The sequence below is a fragment of the Monodelphis domestica genome, chromosome 8 (assembly GCF_027887165.1).
Source record: "Monodelphis domestica isolate mMonDom1 chromosome 8, mMonDom1.pri, whole genome shotgun sequence".
Classification (NCBI taxonomy): Eukaryota; Metazoa; Chordata; class Mammalia; order Didelphimorphia; family Didelphidae; genus Monodelphis; species Monodelphis domestica.
Window position 1 is genome coordinate 139,878,850 of NC_077234.1, and position 12,399 is coordinate 139,891,248.

Genomic DNA, 12,399 nt, shown 5'->3' on the forward strand with positions numbered 1-12,399 from the left:
GAGAATCCATTCTATTAAGTCATGATATTTCTAAAACCTGAACCAGCAAAGTAATTCCAAAAGCATTTTTCTAACTCTTAACTAGAAAATAAACTGATCTGCAGAAGAAGTACCCTTCCTTCCTCCCTCCCCCTTTTCCTTTTATCTCCCATCTACTGTACCTCATCTATTAAGAAAACATTGAATAATATAAAGATTTGATTCCAGTCTCTCTTACTATCTATGAGATAAGAGTCAAGTTGAAGAATGGGAACTTGCTCTCCAGACAATACCCTAAATAGGGTCCCTTGTCCCAAGAACTAAAATGACCACATCCTTATTTATGTACTATATATTATGTATGTTATCTCAAGTCTTCAGGTTTCACTGACCTGACCTAGGTCACTGACTGACCAATGTTAATTAAAAAGGAAACATCTGGGACTAAGATTGATGTGTCTTCACTTTTGGTGCCTGATTCTGACTCCCCACCCCTGGCCCCACTATATAAACCAGATCTCTGCAATGCTCGGGGTCTTTCGCTTCTTGTGGAGGCCCAAGCTATAGCTTGAATAAAGTACCTCTTGTGTATTGCATTACCATGTGTGTCTCGGAATCCAAACCAGAACCGGCCCGAACAGTCACTTAGTCTCTCTTAATTTTCTGTGTTTAAAAGAGAAATTTATATCTATGCTACCTAGCTCAAAGTATTACTTGTGTGAAAAGTACCATAAGTCTCTATAATATATAAACGTAAATTATATACAAAACATTGTTTTGGAAAGTAGAGTAGCTGCAAAGATTTATAAAATAATAAGTTTACAGTCAAATAACACTAATAAATATTCTGTAAGTGAAAGAATACTGAATCTTGAATAATGCAGAATATGTTGAATTCCAGTTATATTATAATCATGATAATATTTGGCATTCTGATAATGACATCCATGATGATATTTGTGCTGACTTAGAAAGGTGGGATTTGTGACCCTCGTCATCTAATATTTTGAATCAGTGAATACTCAAAATTATACAGCCTTTTCTGTTCCCCAAATTATCCAACCATTTCTTTCCCTATTAATCAGGGTGAGCAAGCAATCATGGCAGGAATGTAATGGAGTAGGAAAAGACACCCAGGTGCAGGGAAAGAGCCCAAGGATATCTGGATGCTCCCCTTCCTGTAAATAATTGTGGACACTTCAAAGCCCATGAAACAACCTTATCCAAGTCCACATCCTGGTAGGGCAGATACCCTGCCAACTTCATTAAGAAATCTCCCCCAACCCTGCAGAAATGCTAACAGCAAACATCTGCTTCTGAGAGATTGCTTGCTTGCTTTGGTCAGCCCTGTAAGAAAAGCGTTTACATATGAATTTGTTTGAATCTGCCAAAGGAAGCCCTTGCCAATCTAACCTTCTATAAATTCTGTGTGTACCTACTTTTGGTTTGTCTCTCACTTAGGAGGGCACCCTGGCCAGTTCCTTAAATTTAAACCTCTGGGTGTCTGGATTGCTGCATGAAGTGTCCCATTTTAGGAACTGTTTCTTCAAGAGGCTTTTTGAGAACACAGCATATATTTCTTAAGTTTCTTAGTAAGGTTGGTAAATGTTGTGACTGTGATAGTAACAAAAAAGCTGTAATCATCCCTGGAACCCTTGCTTTATTTTCTTTAGTTCAGCCTTGTGTTTGAAAGGATAAATTGGGACTATTGCTTTTATGTGCTGTTGGACAAGATCCTGCAAACAAGGGAAAAGCTGGATTCAGAACCTCTTTTGGGGCTCAGGTGTCTGCTTTTGAGGTCACTGAGGAGCTGTAGATCCTTTACTTTTGGTCTGTATGTTTTGCAGGTTTTTTTCCATAATTTTTAAAGGAAGATGGCATACATTAAAAATGTACTGTAGTTTTCACTGAAAATATTTCTTAGTCATATAATTCATTTTATCAAGAATTTTAATAAACCCATTTAGAAAATGTAAAAATTACTCTCATTTTCCATAAAGTTAATCATCTTCACCCTAAATGGCTACAATAATCCAAAGAGAAAGAGGGGGAGAAAAGTAGGACTACTTTTAGCTTCTTCTACTTTGTATAGAATGAAGAGAATCCTGTGCACATCTGATGTCCTTTCCTTATTATATAGTCATAAACTGTTATAGGAATTTCCCTCTGAATTAGGTACATCTTGGCTTGAATGGAGAAACATTAAGTACTCATATCCTAAGGCAGTGTGATGCTATGGAAAGACAGAAATCTAGGGTTAGGGAGCTTGGGTTCAAATCTAAACCCTGTCATTTGCTACCTACATAACCTTGGGCAAATCATTTAAATTTATATTTTCCCTATTTCTAAAATTAAAAGAAAGGTGGATCTCTTCTCAACATTAAGTTTATTATCCTTTTCCAAGGTCTATATCTATTCATAGAGATGACAAATCCTTTAACTCAAAACCCATCACATAAAAGGGGTTTGCTGATTCTAACAATAACATTCCTTTAAGATGTATATATATTTTGTCAGAACAGAGATGAGAAAAATCTAAATCATGGTTCATTCCACAACAAAAATAAAAGTTTTTATTTTGCTAATCAATATTTTGTGTTTCTTTGAAAATCATACACTACTACCAATTAGTAATTTTATACCCAATATTCAAACTTAATAAATAAAATATATATCTTGATCACATTATATAAACATTCCATTACTTTAAGGATTTGCATAAGATTAATGAAAGTTTATTTTGTATAATTTGTGTAAGCCAATGATATTTCATTTTTAATCCTTTATAAAAAATGGTACTGAAATCCCATAATCATACCTGGGTATGCTTAGACTAACAAATGAAATTTAATTCTGAAGAGCTAACTCAAATGTAGCTTTAACAATTAATTATTAAAGTACATTAAGAACAACCACCACCAAAAAATTCTTTCATTGCTAAACTATACCTGTCACTTGTAGTGCTAGAAATCGGATTAATTTCCTCCTGCGGGAAATACTTTAAATGAATCATGTAGATGTGCTTTTCATACATTAACTGCTACCCAGATTTGATTAATAAATTATCTACTATGTAATAAGAAAACAAACAAACAAAAAAAAACATGATTTAATAGGTAGACCTTCATCTCCAGGTGTGCTTGTGAAATGACCATTACCTAGTTATACATGCAACCATATCTTCATAGTGTCAAGGGTTAAATTTTTTGGGGTACGAGTTTGAACAAAAGCCAGTGTGGAGTTTATCAAATGCAAAACACTTTGTTTATTATTAGGAAAATATGGACAGGAAATAGGAAGGAGGAAAGTGAAAGTAATCTTACAATAGTTTGTAACTATACCCCAGATCCCAATCCTAACTAAATTTCTCTAAAAAACCCTAAATCTATCTGCCTCAGAGGGCAGTATCGTCTGCTAGACTTAAGTTTTCATCCACTCTCCTACTAATATAACCTATCTAATAATATGACAATTATCTCTCTACCTTATCTACCCAGGTTATTAATAATCAGTAAGGCTATTAAGACCTTAATTCTGTCCTCTCTCTCCAACCAGAGAGAGGGCTAGCAGCACACACTCTCCCCTGGAGACCCAGAGACAAAAAGCCCTTTGCAACTCTCTCCAACTCCCTAACTTGCCTTGGTCACATCCTTCTTAAATATAAAAAGGGGAGAAATTAATAAAAATTCTCATAACAATAGCAGCAGTTGGTCAACAAGGACAACTTTTCCCAGTCTGGGTGGGTGTCAAGGTGAATGAGGAAATTCCTTCTCCCTCTCTAAAATCATACATACATACATACATACATACATACATACACATATATATATATATATATATATATTTTTTTTTTTTTAACCTGGAAATGTCAAAAAAGTTGTGAGGAAGTGGGGGAAGAAGAAAATGGCAGCTTGTAATCTCTGTGGGAGAAGTAAGCAACATGAAGGCATAGAGGACAGTTAAAGTTAATCATTCTGGGAAAAGAAGTTGAATGAATGTATAAATAGGGGCAAAAAACAGATGAAACCAGGGTTATGCTGGAGCCCACTTATACCAGCTCATGTGAGATAGACAAATTTTCAGTGTGAATAAAGTCAACAAATACTACAAATCGGAGCTTCATTTACTGATTTGTTGACTGTCTAGACTTAAGAAAGTGATAAAGTACATTTTAATAATGTAGATTAAACTTAAAGAGTGTTCCCTGCCTTTTTGGAAAGCAATTTCCAAACAATTTCCAATTGTTAAACATTTACCAGCTCACTCTTAGCAGTAACTCTTATAATAAAAACATGTGCTAAACAGAAGGACAGGATTTTCATGTTGTACTCACACAACAAAACTCTGGAGAGAAAGAAGGGCTGTGAGTCTATTCTGGACGATGACAGGCTCTGGGAAATGAGGGACCCTATACTGTGACTGAGACTGACTTACAGGTAGCAGCAAGGAGAGATCATGTCTGTAAGACCAAAAGCTAGGGACCTTTGGCAAAAGTAGAAAAACTAGGTGGAAATTATTTAGGTAATAATGAATTCTTCAGATTACCGGATGCCAAAGATTTTAATTGCCAACCCCATCAGTAAAAAATTTTTGAGTATCCAGCCAAATAAAAAATATCTTTATTTGTTTATAAGTTATTTAGTCATATTACCACTGTAATGAATTATATTACCATATATTGTAAAATGTAATTATATGGAAATGTTCAAACAACATGAAATGAAACAAATTATATTTTATGTGTTGATGATAATTTTTATCCCAATAAAACATTATCTCATCATTATAGTACATATTCATAATATATTTATTAAGAGCATTATGGAGGAATATGCTTCATTACTTTTGAGAATCCTGGTCTTCTGCATTCTAAATTCAATTTATCTCCATACTTAAGTGTTAATGGCTATGGTGGCTAAAAATGATACTTCCACAAAGGTTCGTGGATTCAAATGGAAAATACATAATGTTGCCCTTGCTTAAATAAATCAGTATTTTCATTTTTAAATCCCATTCTCCAATTATGTAAGTGTTTATGCTGTATTTGACTAGGAAATGTATATCTTTGCTTTTATCTGAAGATTCTTTGGAGTTCAGCACCAAAGTCCAGAATATGGCTGTTCTAGGAGAAAGGCACTATATTCAAGATAAATGACAAGTTCCATGTCCTGGTCTGTGATGTATTTTTTCCATAATGTTTTTTAAAGGAAAGATGTCATCTATTAAAGAATATACTATAGTTTTTTACTGTTTTAGAATTTTTTTTTCTCTTATTTGCTTCTGTCTTATCTGTGTGTGTGTGGATAAGTAGGGGGTGTTGGGAGGGGCTTCTTGGAAACAAGATTGCAGATCTGACAGAATTCTGTGCTTGGCAACCTGAGATGGAATTTCGACATCTGTGTGTCTATGTATTCATATATGTGAATATATACATATGTGTGGATATTCAAATTTTACATATATATACAACTTAATTTTATGAAGAATATATTAAATGCCAGACACTCTGGCACATGCTCAAGACACAAAACCAAAATCAGAATAATCCATGTTTTCAAGGAGTTTACCTTCTAATATTTATTAAATTTGGATTCCTTATTGAATTCATTGACTCAATGAGGCCCTAATTATTCTTTTTAAAAAATATTTAATATCATTCACATTTAAGTGGAAGTGGAAATAGTTCATACTACTATATCTTGGGACATGTAGATTTTGAGTATGAGAAACAAGTCAACATTTCTGAGATTAGTTTTTTTGTTTGGGTTTAGAGGAAGTTGTTATTACTTTAAATTCATAGCAGGCAACTCTAAGACTGCTTGTGCTAGAGTATTAAACGAGGTCCTCATATGAATAGATAAAAGAATATTATCACTTAAAGTTTGCTAGAACAACAAAATCATAATTACTGTCTAAAAACTAAAAGTTACATAATTCAGTAAACTGCATTGAATTACTAAAATTTTGGGGAGCTGACCTTCAGATTATTCCTGATTTTTGGAGGTAAACCCATTTCAGAGCAGCATATTAAAACTTATAGAGAAACATATTAGTCAAATAAATGAAAACATTCCCCCCAAAAGATCAATTAGTGGGACCTATAATTTTTCAGAAACAGACTCAGTGGAAAAGGGCATCCTTGAGAAAATGTGAAGTGTAAAAATAACTTATTATAGAAATAAAAGATGTCATCTATTCTAGTTTTCTTCTTTTACAGAAGATAAAACTGAGACCCAGACTTGCCCAATCAATAAAGCTAGTTACTGGCAAAGCCAATACTATAACTCCAATCTAGGCCCTTAGGTTCATTTTTCTTCCTTTATACCACCCTATCGCTAACAGGGAAATTTCAAAGAACTTGAAAGTGGTGAAGGAGGGGGAATGTCTTTCTAGTATCATTGACTATTAATCCACTCTACATAATTACTATATCATTTTGTTCACAATTTGGCATCTTTTAGGTGGGTGGGCAGGTGAAATGATTAGTCAAACCATTTCCCTAGCCTCTTTTAAAACTCCAGAAGCTCCATCTGTTCCTAAAAATATTCCAGCTTTGATGACCACCCACCAGTCTGGAGCAACTCTGTATGTTAATCTGTTTTTAGTTTCTACATCATTTCTGTATGTGTAACAAACCACATCAGCTATATCGTCATTAGGTTCAATTCCCATGTTTATAAAGTCATTTTTAAAACATGCACACATTTTTGGGACTGGGATTTAGGGAAGCAGATTTTTTACTACAGCTTCTCCCTGACTTCACATTAATACGTCAGATCATTTTCTATAACATTGCTATGGAAACAACAAATGGCTCGCCATTTCCCTTTTTTATTTATGATGCCATTTAGCAAATGAGAGCTACAGCATTCAAAATGGTGCCCTGGTGACTTGAAAGAGTTAATGTGCTTTCAAAAGTATTTCTGAGTTACTTATGAAGATGGATAAATTAAGCATTAATAATATATAATCATATGCCTATGATTATATATAATGTGTAATTAGGATATGTATACTATTAAGTTGTGTTCGTACACACATAATATAGTAATGCTCCATTAATTTAGATTTCTCTAATTCAGTTTACATCATAATTTTGGTATAAATTAGACTGAAGTTTATTATTTTCAGTATCAATGAAAGAGGGGGCTGTTAAGATAAATAATTCTGTGGCGGTTAATAGTTGAGCTCTAAGATGTAAGAAAACATTTTTTCCAATATATGTAAATATAAAAATAATTAAACATGAAGTATGAAAATGGCAAATATGCATTTCAATATATTTTTATAGCAGGGCAAAGGACTTGGAAAAGTCAGTGTGGTACTGTGTAAAGGATGCAGGATTTGGGGTCAGAAATCCTATATTCTAGCCCCAAAGGTCAATGTTACTGTGTATACTTGAACAAGCCATTCAAACCCTTCAAGCCTCACTTTCCCCTTCTGTGAAATGAAGGCCACTGAGATCACTTTCATCTCTAAATCAATCATCTTGAGACATCAACTTACCAGAATTTCCCATAGTTAACAAGTCATTGGCTCTAAAGGAGTTGCATGAAAACTCGTCTAATTCATTTTCTTGCTCCCTGAAGAAATGAGGTCTCTTTAGCAAGTTAGAGACGTCTCACTCCTGGGAATCAGCTCTGGGCTTCTGAGTCAGTCTTTTCACCCTTGCATGCCCTCTTCACCTTCACAAGCCATACCTTTAAGAAATTGGCATTTCTCACCTCAAAATTTATTAATATTGGCTTCCCTCATAGAATGTGATTTTCTTGAGATCGAGGACTGTTTCATTTTTGTCTGTGTACCTAGTAAAGCCCTTCATACGTGGCTGTGGAAATTGTTGTTGAATGATTGATTTATGAGTTCTTATACTGTGACAAGGAAATCACTTTAAAAGACTGATATATATATATATATTAATTTAAGGTCACCAAGGAATTCAGCTATGTAATTCCTAAATGAAAACTCAAATCAGCCGTCAGCCTTTTATAGAGTTTAATTACAAACAGGAGGAAGAAAGGAATTAGAGAGAGAGAGAGAGAGAGAGAGAGAGAGAGAGAGAGAGAGAGAGAGAGAGAGAGAGAGAGAAAGGGGAGAGAAGGGAATAGGGCTTAAATACCCCCTCTGTTTAGGCTGGGCCAAAAGGCCCAAGCCCTTAGATAGCTGGGGCAAAGAAAAGAGATCAGTCCCTATTACTCACGTGACCAAAACAGTCTCAAAAGGCCCCCACCTTCAGCTTCCTTCAGAGCAAGCTTCTCAGAGCACACTCCAACCACTCAGACAAACTCCTCAACCACCCCCCTGAGTCTTCAGACCCCTCTATCTTTAAGGAAACCATCCAAGTTCCCTCCCCTCAGTTCTCACATCTACCAATCACTGTCCATCAATTTCCCTGTGCCAATGGAGGCTCTAGCTTAACCCAGGACCGCGCAGAGGTCTCTGGCTTTGCACATGTCTGTTGAAGGTCATATTCTCAAATAATTAAATCTTTGATCCTTTGCTACAGCCCTTCCTAAATCCTGTTAACCTGAGTAGGGTAGAGATTGGAAGAATTAAATTTTGATCTATGCTGCAGCCCTTCCTCAATCCTGTTAGGACTGAGTAGGGTGGAGATTGATTCCAAGTATCTCCATTGTATCAATTCTAAAATCAATCATGACTCAAAGAAATTCCTGTTCTATGCTTAAGCATAGGTCAAAGTCCTTTCCATTGTTCAGCAAAAGGTTTCTGTCCTAAAGTAATCTTAAGAAGGGAGGAGGAGGAACCTCCCATGCCAATGGGGTTCACATTCCAATAGACTATCAGTAAGAAATTTTCCAAGTATGAAATTTCCCAATGGTGAAATTTCCAACATTTATAAGTCTAAGGAACTTTAAGGTTTACAATACCAAGGTGTATTACTCCGCTCACATGTATTCCTGCACTAGAATGCGTGAGATTTGAGTGACTTATTGGTCAACCTCTACAGAGAATAGTTAGTTTGGTTCCTGAGTCAGGAAGACCTTCAAATACAGTCTCAGACTGGCTGGGTGACATTCTTGTTTGCTTCATTTTCCTCTATTGTAAAATGGGGATACTAGCACCTGACTCTCAGGGTTGTTATGACAGGTTTAGTAGATTGCCTGCCACATAGTAAGAGCTATAGAAATGCTTATCAAAGCCAATTTGAAAGAATTAGAGATTTATAATTTGTTGACATTTCATCATGAGGCAAGAAAATGGATTTGATGAGCTATATTCAGTATTTAAAACATTAGCTGACAAGGTTCAATCAATGTGTTTACTTTCTATCAATCAACAAGAATCTTTAAAGTGCTAAGCACTAGCAATAACAAAGGGGGAAATCCAATCCCCATTTTAATGGAGCTCGTATTTTTTTAGAAAGAAAAAATATATACTTAGTATGTATAAAATAAACATAAAATTAATACAAAGTCATTAAATATAAAATAACTAGGGAGAAAGTACAAGTAGTTGGGGAAATCAAGAATGGCTTTTATTGGAAGAGAACACACTCTGAGTCTTGAAATGAGGAATTCCATGACGTGGAGCAGTGAAATATGTGCATCCCAAGTTTAGGGGTTGACCAGTAAAAAAGCAGAAAGGCCAAAAGTAGACTGCTGAATATGAGGAGACAACTAGTTGGAATGGACCACATAGCATAATCAAGGAAATAAAGGATAATGAATTCAGAAAAAATAGATTGGGGAAAAGCCAAATGAGAAAGTTTATATTTTATTCTCAAGACAATAGTGACCTGCTAGAATTTGTTGACTAGCGAAATGATATGGTCTAAACTAATTTTAAGAAAATCACTTTGTCATTTGCTACAGGAAAGATTATAGTAGGAAAAGAACTGAAGTAAGGAAACAGATTAGGAAGCTGTTATAATAGTCCAAGTGAGAAACAATGAGGAGCATTGGACTTAGTTGTCCAAGTGAGCAACTTTAAAAGCAACTTTAAAAGAGAGGAATTACATACAAGAGATCTTATAGAGGCAGAAAAAATAAAATTTGGCAATTGATTAGATATGTGGAGGAGGGAAAGTGATAATGCATTGATTTTATTTGTATTTTTTTAAACCCTTACTTTCCATCTTGGAATCAATACTGTGTATTGGTTCCAAGGCAGAAGAGTGGTAAGAGCTAGGCAATGGGGGTCAAGTGATTTGCCCAGGATCACACAGCTAGGATATGCATAGATTTTAAATGTACAAACTTTGGAGCCTGAAAGGATTAAACCCTTTCTAGAAATAGATAAATCCCATAGAGGAGGATAATTATGTCTTTAGTTTTGAACAAACTGAGTTTAAAAAGTCATATAGTTATGAAATGTCTGTGAGGCAATTTATGATGTGGAATGGAGCTCAGGAAAAGAGATTAGGACCACATATGTAAATCTGTGAGTCATCTACAGAAAAAAATGAAAATTCAACTCATCAGAACTCAAATGGTCACTGAGATAGAATAAAGAGAGAACAGAAATGTGATGTCCTAAAAGTGAATCTTTGGGCATACCTAGAATTAGAAGGATGATAAAGAGACTAGCAAGAACCCATTAAACAGGTGGGAAAATTAATAGAGAATGGGGTCGGAAAAAAACAGAGGGAATAGAGTGGTCAACAAAAACAAATGCATCAGAGGTTAAGAAGGATGAGGATTGAGAAAAATGCCGTCATATTTGGCAATTTAAAGATATTTAGCTATTGGAGAAAAGTTTCAGTTGAATTGGGAGGTCAAAGATATAATGCAAAGAATTGAGTGTTGAATGAGAGGAGAGGAAAGAAAGGCAATAAATGTAGACAGTTATTTTCTAGGAGTTTCATGGAAGAAGGCAGGAGAATTATGAGGATGGTTTAATCAGCTAGAGAATGCAGGTGATTCAAATCAAAGATATATTTACCTGGATTGGTAAGAATAGCACCAATGTCCTCGTGAACCTCTATATCTTCTCCTATGCCATCAGTGGGAACTGGAAGATAATAACTAAGGGAACAAATGCATCTAGCACATGTTCCAGAGAGAGTAAAGATGAAACAACATTTGTATAGTGTTTTAAGGCTTGTAAGTGCTTTACATTTATTATCTCATCTGATATCACAACAATCCTTATTTCCCAACTGGCTGCATTACTTTGGCACTTCTTTTCAAGTATGCCCCAGGAAGCTCATCTAGGAGAAAATTTCATTATCCTGCAAGAAAGAATGAGTGTTGGTACTCCTACTTCATCACTGCCCTCTGCCTCTCTGGAAAGCAGAAACATGACCTCCCAAACCTCCATTTTATACCTGCTTGTATTATTTTGAGAATTGTCTGATTTCTATTTCAATCCTTCTCCCTCAGGGACCACTTCCTTCCACTCTGATTCCTTTTGTGTGTTGTCTTCCATTGTAATCTCCTAAAGGATAAGAGCTGTCATTCCTTTATTGTATTTCTATATCCAGCACTTAGCTCACTTTCTGGTATATACTAAGCACTTAATAAATGTTTATTGACTTATGATTTTAAAAAATTCTATTTCCCCCCACACACATATTTCACATTTGATGAAACTGAGGCTGAAAGAGTAAATGACTTGCCCAGAGTCAAAAAGTTCTTTGAGGTCTCCATAGTGGATTCTACTCAGGTCTTCCTGGCAATAAATCCAATATTCTCTTCATTATTCCATCTAAGAAAAACATGGCTGGTATTCATGAATGGAGGAATAACTCATCTTTTCTATGATTCTGGACCACTGATGTCTTTTGGAAATGTTATTTTATTTGCATGTGCATTTGTTTTATTAAGAGAACAATTATTTAGAGACAAACACTATCTCAGGCACTTACTAGCTGGGTGACAAGTCCTTCTCTAAGCTTTCTTTTATTTACCGATCAAATGCATTCATATTTGCAAAGTCTTTGTGAATCATAAAGTGACATAAAAATACTAACTATATTATTACTACTACTATTATTGTTAGTATCACAATATGCCACGTGGGAGATATAATAGCATCTGCCTCACAGGGGTTATTGGGAGAATCAAAGAGATCTCATGGAAAATGTTTTTCAAACCTTAAAACTCTACATATTTGCTGGATATTTAAAAAAAATAATAATTCTCTGTGGAGTTGACAAACTCTAACTGCTTGGTATTATTTTCTTTTGGTCTCATGTGGCTACAAGTTGATGATGCTCCAGTGGTCCCACAGCTGTTGCTGATCATTGCCAGTTACATCTCCAATGAATATGAAATTGGGACACTTTCCTGATTTCAGGTTTTGGCTTTGGCTGAAATATCCATTAGGGGTGCTAATTTTTCTCCTTAAGAGAAGAAAGGACCTTAACATGTCTGTTTTAGTGTAAAATAACAGGGCTTAAAGTGCAGGTCTTTTTGAAAGGAAATAATCACACTAAGCAAAGACCCTTTATGACTTTAG